Source organism: Pongo pygmaeus, chromosome 2, assembly GCF_028885625.2.
Source record: "Pongo pygmaeus isolate AG05252 chromosome 2, NHGRI_mPonPyg2-v2.0_pri, whole genome shotgun sequence".
NCBI classification, from domain to species: Eukaryota; Metazoa; Chordata; class Mammalia; order Primates; family Hominidae; genus Pongo; species Pongo pygmaeus.
This window is the reverse complement of record NC_085930.1, coordinates 60,510,907-60,526,281: the sequence shown is the minus strand read 5'-3', so window position 1 is coordinate 60,526,281 and position 15,375 is coordinate 60,510,907. Positions and strand designations below refer to the sequence as shown.

The following is a 15,375-nucleotide window of genomic DNA, read 5'->3' as shown; positions in this document are numbered from 1 at the left end:
ATTTTTAGTAGAGACAGGGTTTCACCATGTTGCCCAGGCTCCTCTTGAACTCCTGACTTCAAGTGATTAGCCCGCCTCAGCTACCCAAAGTGCTGGGATTACAGGCATGCACCACCATGCCCAGCCAATAATTGTGTTATTTATGGGGCACAATGTGATGTTTTGATCCATGTACACACTTTAGAAAGATTAAGTCAAGCTACTTAACATATCTATCACCTCACCAACTTATTTTTTGTGATGATAAAAACCTGTTTTTTAGCAAATTTGAAATATACAGTGCATTACTACTAACTATGGTCACTGTGCAGTGCAATAGATCAATAAAACGTATTCCTCCAGCCTAACTGAAACTTTGTACCCTCTGATCAACACCTTCCCTTTCCCTGTTGCTCCCTCTCCCCATCCCCTGGCAACCACCATTCTGCTCTCAGTTTCTATGAGATCGACTGATTTAGATTCCACGAATAAGGGAGATTATATAGTATTTGTCTTCCTGTGTCTGGCTTATTTCATTTAGTGCAATATCCTCCAGTTCCATCCATGTTGTCACACATGACAGGATTTCCTTCCTTTTTAAGGCTGTATAGTACTCCATTGTGTGTATGTACATACCACATTTTCTTTATCCATTCATTCGCTGATGGGTACTTAGGTTGCTTCCATTTTTCGGCTATTGTAAATAATGCTGAAATGAAGACAAGAATGCAGATATCTCTTTGACATACCTTTGGATTTAAATTCTCTACGACATACACCCCGGATGAGATTGCTGGATTGTAAGTGTTTTTAAATTTTAATTTAAGTTCTTCCCTTCACCTGAGTAACTAAGATATTCTCCTACGTTCCCCTCTATTAACTTTTCAAGTTTATCTTTCACTTTTAGGTCTTAAATCCATATGGTGTTAGGTAGAGATTTGGCTTTATTTTTCCAATACCATTTACTTAACCACCTGCCACCTCTGGTTGTTACTCTTTTGTGGGGAGATATTAGTGATTCAACTAGATTCATATCTGCATTGAAAATATTGGAAAAAATTATACACATGTCCCCAAGTTAATTTGCTTGGCATGCCTAAATTTAAATCATCCATTCAATTCTTTCAGTTATTCTTCATTAACCCCTTTATTTTAATAGCTTCAAGCCATTTTAGATGTTGTGAGGTAACACCTACATCCTGGTAAACTAAGGTTGCCAGGATCCTCAGTTAAATGTGAATTTCAGAAAAATAATGAGTAACTTTTTTAGTATAAGTGTGTCCATCTGGGCGTGGTGGCTCGTGCCTGTAATCCCAGCACTTTGGGAGGCTGAGGTGGACAGATCACCTGAGGTCAGGAGTTTGAGACCAGCCTGGCCAACATGGTGAAACCCTGTCTCTACTAAAAATACAAAAATTAGCCAGGTGTGGTGGCACACACCTGTAATCCCAGCTACTCGGGAGGCTGAGGCAGGAGAATCGCTGGGACCCAGGAGGTGGAGGCTGCAGTGAGCCGAGATCGCACCACTGCACTACAGCCTGGTCAGCAGAGCAAGATTCTGTCTCAAAAAAAAATAATAATAATAATAAGTATGCTGTATGCAACATTTGGGGCACACTTATACTAAAATGTTATTGATTGCATATTTGAAATTCACATTTAACTGAGCATTCTGTATTTTATCAGGTAACTCTATGGTATATCCAACCCAAAGGAACCTGTCCTACTCAGTCTTCTTGCCCTCCCCAACCCCTGCACCATTGCCCCCAGTTCCTGACCCGAGTCCTTCCAAATAACCTACCCTTAAATGAATATCTCAGTACTTCGCTAAGGGTTTAACTAGTAAAGTGCTTTTTCACTAGCATCAATTATCACACCGATGCTCTCAAAAGTTAACCTGCTTACAGGTCACCGGGAACCTTGTTAAAATGCGGACTGTGATATAGTGGATCTTGGATGCCCCCTGAATTCTATATTTCTAACAAGCTCCCAGGAGAGGTCTATGCTGCTGGTCTGGGGCCCACACATTGGTAGGAGGGTTTTGCACATATCCCTCGGGGGCCTGGCTGTCAAACCTGCAGGCTGTTAGGAACCAGAGCAAAACCCAGCTTGGCCCCCTGTGCTCCTTTCCCTGACACTAAAGCCCAGAATGAGACAAGAACCAGAGTTAAAGGAAAGCGAGGCTGCTGCGCACATGCAGGCAGCTCTCCTGGAGTCCTCGCAAGCCCTCCTCCTGCTGTTGGAGCTGGAAGCCACTTGGCTTCCTGTGGGAACCATTGCTTTACTTTTGTGTCCCCTCCACACCCACTCACCTGCCTCTCTGGCTGTGATGATGTTGTCTTCTCATCCCTCTTCCTTGTTGGATGACAAATAATGTGCAGGGAGGGACGGTGGTGTGATCTCCGCATCTAGCTCGATGTCCAGCCTATGGCAGGTGCTTAGCAGTTGCATAGAAGCTGAATGAATGAAGGAAATGGTAAATGAATACTGACTTCTGTTGTCCAGAGTGTCCTGGAAACAATTTTTGTTTCACTTTTAAGGGGTGCCTGTAAAGTATTGTTTTGCTGTGACCATTGGTGGAGTCCTGACTGAGTCCTTGGATGTTTTCCTCTTTCAGTTTCTCATTTTTTCAGTTTCCAAATCCTCGAGTACAGAGCAACATCTTGTCCTGTTTCCTTGACCCCTTAGGGACTTCAATGTGCCAACTGCTTGGCTTATGGAATTCCTATTTCCCCGTCTTCCTGCTGCTGTGCCTTGTTTTTGCTGGTCCAAAAAGGTCCCTTAGTTTTATTCAACTCACAGCTCAGGCCTTCTCTTCTCCCAGACACCTCTTCAGCAGGCCCCTCCACTAACATTGTCCACTGCCTCCCGCCATCTTTCTACCTGCCAGGAACTTTCACAACGGCTAAGTCAATAGGTTAAGCGATGGAACCAAAGCTGGCTAACTTAAGCCAAAAGGGACTTTATTGTAGGCCTTTTGTGTAGCTCATAGAGTAAACAAGACTGCAAGACCAGGCCCAGAAACTATAGCTCAGGGCTTAGGACATGCAGCAGGCCTCCCTCAGCAGGAGCACCTGACCACCTCTCCTGGCACACACATTAGAATGGGGGAGCGCTGCCTGTACCCTCAGTTCACAGTGCTCTGCTCAGCAGTCCATGTGAGAGGGAGTCCTGTCGGCCTTCTCAGGCCCTGGGCCAGCCCTAGGCTGAGGGAGCCACTTTGATTGACAGTTGCCCCAGGAACATGCAGCGATGTAGAGTTCCCTAAAAGGAAGTACAACTGTGGTTAGAAAAGAGAGAGCATTGCCTAGTGTTTCAAAAACAAAGAAAACAAATGTTCATATAGACCTGCTACAGATTTGAAGGCTAGGAGAGAGGCCTGTGGCAGAGTGTGAATGAGAGATCCCAAGCATCCTAATTCCTGGTTTCTAATTTCTTTTCATACCTGAAACACTAAGAATCCATTGGAAATGAATGGCGGTGATGTAAATAGTACCCTTGTTCTCATCTGGATTTGGCTGCCAGGTTACAACTTGTTCCATAACTCTGGACAAGTCACCTCACCTCTCTTGTCTCAATTGCTTTGTCTACAAAATGACACTTTTAGACTAGATGATGTCTCGGACACCTTCCAGCTATAAAGTTCCCCCCAAGGCTTTCCAGTTTTGCTTAATACACAAGGGAATGTGCACTTAGCATTGCATAGAGTAGCTTGGCTTTGTAAGATACATGTTATCAGATACGTGGTGTTTCCAAAGCAGTTTAGAGGGAGAGGTGACACTGTTTCACAGATAAGAATATAGTTCACACATAAAGTATTTACTCTATGGCAAGTATTGCTGTAAGCACTTTAATATGTTCATTCATTTAACCTTCACGATAATTCTGTAAATTATATACTCTTATTACCTCCATTTTACTGATGAGGAAACTGAGGTGCAAAAAGGCTAAGTAACTTGTTCCAGGCCACAGAGCTTGTAAGTCCAAGAACTGTGTCAGCCCCTAGGGTCAGTACCCTTAACCAGTACACACCGTGTAGCTTCTCTGACTCAAAGTAGTCGATTAAAAAACAGAACACACACACACACACACACACACACACAAATGCTGTTGTTTAGAAAGGCTGTGTAGTTTGCTTCCCTCCCCAACAACCTTGCCTAAATTATCTGGAAATATCTATACATATGTAGCAGTTTCTGCAGTTACCCAACCCTTCACTGGACTTTCCCCACCTAAACATAACTACCACTTCATTTGCTTTTGATGGTGAAACTTTAGTATGAGGTCAAGGGCATCTATTTCAAAAGAAGTCTAAAAAAACTTTTTTCAAAAAATAACGTAGGAAGATACACATGTGTGACCCACCACTTTTATTTGCGAGCAGAGTCTACTTTATTTGTACTTATAATGACCTTAGTGGAACATTTTTCAGTGTGTGCAACTTTGAACTGCTTCACTAACCAGATTAGTCAGGGGAAGAATTTCTCCTTCACTGGTGAGTCCAAATCTTATTACAGTGCTTGGGCCCGGTTACTAATTGCTGACATTCTGGACTTGCCAAACGCATTCAAAGAAGATGGCATGTGGGCGGGAACCTATATTTTCATCTTGGTAGATTTGATTGTACTTAATGGCCTTTCCCAATAGGCCTGGCCCTTGTGCTTAAATACAGAGCAAAAAATAGCTGTTCACAGCATGACTGTTTTTAAGAGCTGGGAGGACCCTTGGAGACCATCTGGGCCAAACTTTATCTTGACCCACAGGAAGCTGAAGCCCAGAAGTGAAAAATCATGTTGATGTGGAGGGCACCTCAGCCAGGAGGGGCTGTAGGCAGGTCACAGGCAGAGTGGGGGCCACACCCAGCTCTCCCTCCTGGGCTCCTCCCTGTGTGTCTCCAGCCTTGGCAAGGCCACGCTACTTACATGATGATTTTGTCACATCATGACCCACAAACCCTGTTATTTATGTAATACCTTTCTTTAAATCAACCCATGTTTTAAACTTCATTTATTTTGAAAGCTTTCTTTAAATAGAAAATGGACACTTCCCACACAATAACGTCGCCCTACAATGGAGAAAATATGGGAGGTGGACGGATCGGGTTCACAGACTTGTTCTGCCATTTCCTCGTAGGGCAATTGGCAAGCAAAGGAACTTCTTTGCTGTGCAGTTTCCTCAGCTGTAAAATTCATGCTAGTGCTGACCCCATAGGATGATAGGGGCATCATTGGCATGGGCACCTGTTAATTTACTTCCCTATTTTGATTCCCATTGACGCAATTTCTGCAGGAACTACACTAAAAATATTCAAAATGTTCTGTTTGGTTTTTCCCACATGACCTTTAGTGGGCAAAGAAAGGCAGGAGAGTGCCTTTGACTGCCACACCTGCCCTTCCAATGACATCTGCAACTGTGTCCTCATGGAAGAAGAAATTGATGGCCAAGTCGACTCTCAGGAGTGTTCAATGGGAGAAAATGAGCTTTTCTGCACCCACACACATTGTTTAAGAGCTTATGTTCACATTTAATACCTAGCTGTCTGGGGGCCTCTAATGACCATAGTTCCTTTCTCAACCATGCTTGTTAATGGCCCCAAATCTCCTATGCAGAAAGAACTTAAGACTTCATGGAAAAATTGCTAAAGGGTGCCAAGGTAGAAATGATTTGGGGAAAATTTTTCTACACACTTCAACAAGGTAGAATAATGGAGTCAATAAACCCTGCCATATCAACATTAAAAACATTTATGATCTCTAGTTATAGCACTGAGTACATCCTATTTGATTAATTTGATTGTTCTGTCTGTCACGTGTAAACATATCTTGTAGATATTATATATCGTGCAAAGTGCTTCTTCTTTCCTTTCTCTTCCTCCATCCAAATTTTCAGTAATTTTAAACATTTTTTGATTTAGAACTGTTGAATTCCACCTCCCAGGTCCCACAGTGATTGTAGAGATGGAATAACTGTAATGTGTGAGATGGCAAATGCAATGCACAACTTGCTGCATCAGCTAGCAACTGCTGCATAACAAGTCACCCCAACACTTAGCAGCTTAAAACAACAAACACTTATTTATCTCATTATTCTGTGATGACTTATTTATCAACATTATTCATGTTGCCCAGCAGCAACATGGGCTGGGCTCAGCTGGGTGGTTCTTTTGGTCTCTGCTGGGCACCCTTATGCATCTGTGGGTAGCTGCAGGTCACAAGGGCAGATCTGCTTCTGGGGATTGGTTGCTTGTCTGGTAGAGAGCCTCGGCTTCCTCCATGGGCCTCATCACTCCATCAAGCTAGCCCAGGCTGGTTTACATGACAAAGGAAAGGGTTGGGGTGAGTGAAGAAAGAGTGAGCATGTAAGGCTTCTTGATGCCTTACATCAAGAAGAACTGGCAAAGTGTCATTTCCACCACACCCTGTTGGCCAGAACAAGTCAAGGCCAATGCAGATTCCAGGTACTGGAACTAGACTTCACCTCTTGATGGGAAGAGCTTCCAAGTCAGTGCAAAGAGCATGGGAACAAGCAGGCCATTTACTGGGGCCACTGATGCAACAAATCTCCACCCTTACTGAGGAGATGTTTCTCAAGCTCTGTCCTTAACTCCCAGACTCTCCAGTTTGTGTCTTGCTTCTTTAAGCAGCCTGGCTACTGGAGTCCCTGGGAAGCCAGTTACTTTCATTCCCCTGATGCCTTTGCATCTTATTGTCTCCTGGCTTGCTCTTTCTCCCTTTCTCTTCACAGGTATTTCCAGTGAAGTCCCACTCTCTTCAACCCTCAGAGGATCTCTGGAAGGCCACACAGAACCTGGGACAGGAACCAAGGCACAGGGATGGGATGGAGACTCACAATTCACTGTTAACATTTTGGTTCTCATTTGAATTTTTAACACATGCATCTGTCACTTAAATTAATAGTAATGAAATTTTATTGCACTCTTCTTACCATGTGCCAGGCATTGTGCTAAGTACTTGACCAATGTTATTCCATTCAGTCCCATGAAATAGACAATAATCTTAATTCCCATTGTTTCACAGAGATATAAAGAGGGTAAGTCACATGCCCAAGATCATGTAGTTAAACACTAGCAGAGCTGGTATTTGAACCCAGGCTGTCTGCCTCCAATGCCCATAGTCCTTACCACTGCACTCTTGCCTTTTCTGCACAGAAGACATCTTGAAAGGGTTATCTACACTTGCTGTCTCCACTTATTGTCCACTGACTTCATACATAAGCACAAGCTGGCCTCTACCCTGATTAATCCATGAACTGGGTTCTCTCCAGGGTCAAAAATGACCTTGTCATTAAGTCAATTGCACATTTCTCAGTTTGTCCTTTGCTTGACTGCTGGGAGCTATTAGACTCTTTTGGCCGCATATTCTTCTTGGAATATGATGCAACTTTGGATTCTCTGCAATCACACCTTCTGGATCATCCACCTCTGTCTCCATCACCTTTGCAAACTCTTCTCCTCCTCACGATGATCTCTCCTAGGCCTGCTTATCCTTCCAGTCTACATCCCCTGAGCAATTGAATTCATTCCCATGATTTCAGTGATAATAAATGGCCGATGGCTTCCAAACCTTCATCTCCATCTTGAGCATCCTACTGCATCTTCCATTGGCAATCAGGCCTCTCCACTTAGCTGTCCCATGGAGAACTCAGAAAGCCTAGAATGAATTGCACATCATGCTTCCGCCTATCACCATCAAAACCTCCCCTTCTTCCTTCATGTTTCACAATTCAGAAAAGCTCCACCCAGTAAAATAAACCAGAAATCTGAGAGTTAGCTTTTTTGGAGGTGGGCCAGGCAGAGGAGTGGGCCGATAGGCAAATGTATGCACCACTTGCAGGGGGCAGCCTCCCCCCAGCCTCAGTGCAGGCTGCTGCCAGCCCAGATGGAAGCCCATATTGCCAGACCTTTGGCCTTTTACACAACCAGCAGTGCTATGTGAAATGCCCTGATTTTCAGAAATGGGCTACTAATTCAACCAAATATCAATAAAGCACTGTGCAGGCCAAATCTCCTGCTGACCAGGTGCAGTATGCAGGCTTCCAGGTCACACCTCTACCTGCCCACTCTCCTGGGTCAGCACACTCTCCCCCACAGCTGCAAGGGCCATTTCCGGCCAACACCCACATCTCTGTCTCCAGTCTGACCTTCTTCTTCAGCTCTAGATCCTCAAATCCAGCTGCCCCTGCAGGCACCTCATGCTCAACCCATCATCCAACACTAACAGTCCAGTATAACCATATCTCTCTGCTCTTTGAGAAAAGCTAGGAATCTGGATTTGCATGTGAAATCACCAATTTTTAAAACTCACATTAAAAAAACCATTTCAGATATAGAAATACTTTTTAATGGGTCAGACTTAACATGAAGGCCCCCAAGCTGCCACCCCTGACTTAATGCAAGCTGACTAGCCACGAGGCACCATGCTGATGTTCAGTCCATCTTAGCCAAGGCCCTAGAGGGGGTATTCCTATCCACATTCCCCTGTTTCAGGTGAGGAGGCAGGCTTAGCAAAGCAGAGTAACTCACCAGGAAGTAGCACCACTAGTCAGTGGAGCTTGCTTCTGAGGCATAGGTATTTTTGCCCAACTTTATTTTCCCTTAAGTTTGATAATACAGTCTTGCTTTTTCTCTATCATTCACTTTCAGTACCATTTCCATTCCCAACCTCCACTCCTTTCCCATTAGAAGTGGTTTATAATTGAAGTATTCAACCACCCAAATTCTTATGCAATATCCCATATACTAAAACTGCTAATAAAAGAAACTCTTGGTCCTCTTACTATCAACCGGCTTGCTCTTTCTCCTTTTCTTTTCACAGGTATTTCCAGTATGATCCACTCTCCTCAAACCTCAGAGCATCTCTGAAGGCCACACAAGAACATTTGTGTTTTAGCCCATTCTCATGCTGCTATAAAGAAATACCTGAGACTGGGTAATTTATAAAGAAAAAAGGTTTAATTGGCTCATGATTCTGCAGGCTATAGAGGAAGCATAGTGGCTTCTGCTTCTGGGAGGCCTCAGGAAACTTTCAATCACGGCAGAATGTGAAAGGAAAGCAGGCACGTCCTACACGGCCAGAGTAGGAACAAGAGAGAGAGGGAAAGGTGCTACACACTTTTAAACAACCAGACCTCACGAGAACTCACTCACTATCGCCAAGACAATACCAAGGGGGATGGCACTAAACCATTCATGAAAAATCCATCCCCATGATGCATTCACCACCCACCAGGCCCCACCTTCAACATTAGGGATTACAGTTCAAAATGAGATTTGGTGGGGACACAGATCCAAACCATATCAACTTGTAGGGGCAGAGAGACGTCACCTTTACTTGAATTGCAACCCTTACCTTTTCATCGCAGGCTGTAGGAGCAGAGCCTGACAACCAGCACTTGTCTTGGAGATCACTGCATCTAGAATAATCCTGCCCTAGAGATCTAGGTGGACACACAGGCAAGTAGGGGCCTGGTGGCCCACTGATTTCCCTACTGAAATAAAAAGCCAGATACAAGACTTCTACATCTGCAAAGGTGGAGTAGATGTGCTTTTCCCTACTTTTCCCACTAAATATGACTAAAAACCCTGGACATTATGCATAAAACCAACATAAGAGGATGCTGAAAGGAAGAGATAAAAGGCAAACCTGCTGGGGACCTCAGGACCTGAGGAACAACATGGTGGTGAGTTCCCTGGGTTTCTTGTTTTGCCTCATATATTTGTGACTCTAGAGAAACACAGGTAAAACAAAAGGTTTAAATCAGATCCAGAGTCTGATGACATAATACAAAAATGACCAAGTTTCAATAGAAAATCATTTATCTTATCAAGAACCAGAAGATCTAACACTGAATTAGAGAAGACAATAGATACCAGCAGAAAAACAAACAGATTTTTAAAGCAGTCACAATAAAAGTGCTCCAACAGGCAATTATAAACATGCCTGAAACAAATGAAAAATAAAAAGTCTTGGCAAAGGGATAGAAATTCTTAGCAAGGAAATAGAAGATATAAAGAAGAACTAAATGGAAATTTTAGAGTTGAAAAATACAATAACTGAAATAAAAAGCTCAATGGATGAGCTCAAAGGTGAAATAGAGGGAACAGTTCAATAAGCTGGAACACAGGACAATAGAAATGACTCATCTGAATAACAGAGAGAAAATAGGCTTAAAAAAAAAAACCCACAAAAAACCCCAAAATGAACAGAGCCCTCAGGGACCTATGGAACTATAAGAAAAGCTCAAATATTCATGTCATCAGAGTCCCAAAAGGAGAAGAGAAAAGATGATGAGGCTGAAAAAGTACTCAAATAAGTAATGGCTGAAAATGTCTCAAATTTGGCAGGAGACAAAAAAAAACTATAAATAAAAAAGCTGAATGAATTCCAAATAAAATATACCCAAAGAAACCCATACCAAGAAACATCATAGTCAAACTTCTGAAAACTAAAGACAAAGAAAAAAATCTTGACAGCAGGGAAAGATAAATTACATGTTACCTATAGGCAATTTCCTTATAAGGAAAAAAAATTTGAATGACAATGGATATCTTATCAGCATTAAGGCCAGAATGTAATGGCACAATATTTTTCAAATGCTGAAAGAAAATAATTTTTAATCCAAAATTCTTTATGTAGTGAAAATATCCTTCAGGAATGAAGGGGAATCAAGACATTCTCAGATAAAGCAAAAGTAAGAAAATTTTGCCAGCAGACCCATCCTCAAAGAATGGCTAAAGGAATATATCTAAACTGAAAAGAAATGATGAAAGACGAAACCTTGTACTATCAGGAAGAAAGAACACAGTGAACAAAACTATGGGCAAATAAAATAGACTTTTATTCTCCTCTTTTCTAAATTATATTTGATGATTGAAGCAAAAATTTTAATACTATCTGATGTGAATCTCAGAGTATATAGAGAAAATAGTTAAGGCAATTAGAGTATAAATGATGCAGAGTAAAGGGACATAAGAAGATGTTAGGTTTTTATATTGCATAAGAACTAGTAAAGTAGCATCAGTAAGCTGTGATACACAAAACGCAGTACATAGAGCAACCACTAAAAAGTCTATACAAAGAGATTCACTCAAACACAGTATAAATAAATAAAACTGGAATTTAAAAATGTTCCTGGTCAGGCATGGTGGCTCATGCCTATAATTATCCAGCACTTTGGTAGGCCAAGGCAGGCAGGCTCAGAGCTTAGGAGTTTGAGACTAGCCAGGGCAACATAGTGAAACCCTATCTTTGCCAAGAAAAAAAAATTAGCTGGGCACAGTGGTACACATCTGTAGTACCAGCTACTCAGGAGGCTGAGGTGGAAGGATGACTTAATCTAGAAAGTTGAGGCTGCAGTGAGCTGTGGTCGCATCACAGCACTCCAGTCTGTGCAACAGAGTGAGACCCTGTCTCAAAAACAAAATAAAACAGGCTGGGCATGGTGGCTCATGCCTGTAATCCCAGCACTTTGGGAGGCCAAGGCAGGTGGATCACCTGAGGTCAGGAGTTCGAGACCACCATGACCAATATAGTGAAACTCCATTTCTACTAAAAATACAAAAATTAGCCAGACTTGGGAGGCTGAGACAGGAGAATTGCTTGAATCTGGAAGACGGAGGTTGCAGTTAGCCAAGAAGGCACCATTGCACTCCAGCCTGGGCAACAGAGCGAGACTCCATCTCAAAACCAAACCAAACCAAACAAAACAAGAAAAAGTTCCTGTGCAAGTAACCCAGAAGAAGAAAAGAAAAAGAAAAAAGAAATGAGAGAACAGAAATAAAAATAAAATGGCAGACTTAAACCATAACAATATGATAATTACATTAAATGTAAATGGTCTCAATATACCAACTAAAAAACAGATATTGGCAGAATGGATTTTTAAAAAATGATACAAGTATATGTTGTCTACAAGAAACTCCCTTCAAATATAATGATGGTCTATGTAGAAAACCCCAAGTAAGCTACAAACAAAGCCAAATACTAAAAACCCAAACCCTCCTGGATTAGAGAAGACAATAGATGCCAAAAAAAACAACCCTATATCTGTATTTAATAAGTGAGTTCAACAAGATTACAGGATACAAGATCAACATACAAAAATCAATTTTATCTCTATATACTAGATATTAACATGTGGAAACTGAAATTAAATATACCTAACATTTATAATTACTTATTTTAAAAAAGGTATAAATTTGACCAAATGTGTATAGAACTTGTATGCCGAAAACTATACAACATTTATGAAGGAATCAAAGAACAACTAAATAAATGGACATATATACCCATGTTCATGGATTGGAAGACTTAATAGTAAAAATGTCAGTTCTCGAAAAATATACATGTTTAATGCAATTCCTATCATAATCCCAGCAAGATTTTTAATGAATATAAACAAGATTATTTTAAAATTTATATTGAAAGGTGAAGGAACTAGAATAGTTAAAAGAATCTTGTAGACTGAGTGTGGTAGCTCACATTTGTAATCCCAGTGCATCGGGAGGTCACAGTGGGAGGGTTACTTAAGGCCAGGAGTTCAAGACCAGCCTGGGCAACATGGAGAGATTCCTTCTCTACCAAAAAAAAAAAAAAAAAAAGTCTTGTAAATGAAGAATAAAGTGAGAGGAACCAGCCTATTCAATTTCAAGATTTGTAGAGAACTTCAATAATCAAGACTGTGTGGTATTGGTGGAGGAATAGACACAGACCAAGGAAACAAAAGAGAGAAACGAGAAATAGACCTGTACAAGCAGGCAGCTGAATTTTACAAAAGTGCAAAAGCAATTCAGTGGAGGAAAGGCAGTCTCTTCAACAAACTGTGCTGGAGCAATGGGACATGTAGAGACAAATGAACCTTGATCTAAATCTCACACTCCAAACAAAAAGTAACTCAAGATAGCTTACAGACTTAAGCATAAAATGTAAATCTATATAGCTTTTAGAGAAAAACACAGGAGAAAATCTCTTAAGGTAGGACTACACAGAGTTCTTAGACTTGACACCAAATGCATAATCCATAAAACAAAAAATTGATAAATTGTTTCTGATCAAAATGAAAACTTTTGCTCTGCAAAAGATCTTGTTAAAAGGATTAAAAGACAAGCTACAGACTGGAAGAAAATATTTGCAATCACATATCTAGTATCTAGTAGACTAATGTCTAGAATATACCAAGAACTCTCAAAACTCAACAGTAAGAAAACAACAAGCAAACAATTAAAAAATAGCCAAAAGCTGCAATGAACGGAGATCGTACCACTGCACTCCAGACTGGGTGACAGAACAAGACCCTGTCTCAAAAAAAAGAAAAAAGAAAAGAAAAGAAAGAAAGAAAATAGCCTAAAGGATGGGCGTGGTGGCTTACGCCTGTAATTCCAGCACTTTGGGAGGCTGAGGCTGGTCAGATCACCTGAGCTCAGGAATTTGAGACCACTCTGGGCAACATGATGAAACCCTGTCTCTACTAAAATACAAAAAATTAGCCAGGTGTGGTGGCCTGCACCTGTAGTCCCAGCTACTAGGGAGGCTGAGGCATGAGAATTGCTTGAGCCTGGGAGGTGGAGGTTGCAATGAAACAAGATGGCGCCACTGCACTTCAGCTTGGGCTACAGAGTGAGGCTCAGTCTCAAAAAACAAAAAAGGAGTTGGGGGCAAGAAAATAGCCAAAAGTCAAGAAGAGACATTTCACTGAATGGGATATATAGATGGCAAATAAGCACATGAAACAACATTAGCCATTAGGCAAAAGCAAATTAAAAATCACAGTGAAATATCATCACTACACACTTAACAGAAAGACCAAAATTTTTAAAATGGTGACAACACTATATGATGACATGAATGCTGAGAGACTGGTTCTCTCCTACACTGCTGGTAGGAATGTAAAATGCTACAGTCACTCTGGAAAACATTTTGGCATTCTCTTTAAAAACTTACAATTTCCCTACAGCTCAGCAATTGCACTCCTGGGCCCTCATCTCAGAGAATGAAGACTTAGGTTCACACAAAAACATGTACATGGAGGTTTACAGCAGCTTTATTTTTAATCATCAAACACTGGAAACAATGCAGATATCCTTCAGCAGATGACCTGTTAGACACACTGTGGTACTTCCATACTGTGGACTGCTACACCCAACCCACTTGGAATTATGCTGAATGAAAAGGTGAATCCTAGAGGTTATGTACTTTATGATTCTATTCATAAAATATCCTTGAAATGACAAAATTTTAGAAATGGAGAACAAATTAGTAGTTGCCAGGGGTTCTAGGGGAGTGAGGATGAGAGGGAAGTGGATATGGCTATAAAAGCGTTCCACTTTGTGGGATAGAGACGTTCTGTAGCTTGACTACAGATACTCTATCAGTGTCAGTATCCTGCTGTGATATTTACTGTGGTTTGTGAGAAGTTGCCATTGCAGGAAACTAAGTAAAGGGCACATAGCACCTCTCCGTATTATTTGTTACAACTGCATGCGAATCTACAATTATCTCAGAATAAGTTTAATTAAAAGAAAAAGCCAGATACAGAACAATACGGTCTGACTCTTAACTCCCAAATTCCCAGTTGGCTGGCCACACACCACAGTCTCAGTTCTGTCCATAACCAAGTTTGGGGGATCTCTTCAAGTTTGCAAATGTCACTTCTACTGAGATCCTTCTGACAACTTCAGTGAAGTCTCTCCTCAAAGCTTTTTTTTTTATTTTTTATTTTGAGACAGAGCCTTGCTCTATCACTCAGGCTGGAGTGCAATCACTGCAAACTCTGTCTCCCGGGTTCAAGCGATTCTCCTGCCTCAGCCTCCTGAGTAGCTGGGATTACAGGTGCCCGCTACCATGCCCAGCTAATTTTTGTATTTTTAGTAGAGATGGGGTTTCACCATGTTGGTCAGGCTGGTCTCCAGCTCCTGACCTCAGATGATCCACCTGCCTGGCCTCCCAAAGGGCTGGGATTACAGGCATGAGCCACTGAGCCCGGCCTCTCCTCCAAATTTTCAAGCTGTGTATTTTAAATCATAAAATGTTAGAGCCAGGAACATTTGAAATAATGGCTTGATAAAAGAGTCCATCAGACCCCTGACCACCCTTCCTTTCTATGAATTATAACCAACGGAAATCCAGTGCACTTACCGCGTCCAGCTTTGAGTGAAGCCCCCAAGCTTCCTGCCCCTGAGACTGCCGCCCGTAAACCTCTCTTGCATGGATTCTGTAGAGCTGCCCCGGCCAGAAGTCACTCAGCCACTCCTCTGCTCCAGGCCTGGTGGCCTGCTGGAGGCCAGAGAGTGGGTAAGTCACGCTCAGCAGTGCCTACAACTCAAGCCACTGCTCAAAGGCTGTTGTTTTATTTCTCAAGTTAGACCACAGGCTCTATAGC

General features: G+C 41.9%; 1 long non-coding RNA gene across 1 annotated transcript; it reads right to left on the bottom strand.

Moving 5' to 3' along the window:
- Positions 1–616: 616 nt before the first annotated feature.
- LOC129032792 (uncharacterized) lies at positions 617–15,265 on the bottom strand. The gene is made up of 3 exons (XR_008501463.1): positions 15,132–15,265; positions 2,292–2,435; positions 617–688 (listed from the first exon to the last, which is right to left on the bottom strand). It is a non-coding gene; the product is annotated as an uncharacterized LOC129032792 (long non-coding RNA).
- Positions 15,266–15,375: the final 110 nt, after the last annotated feature.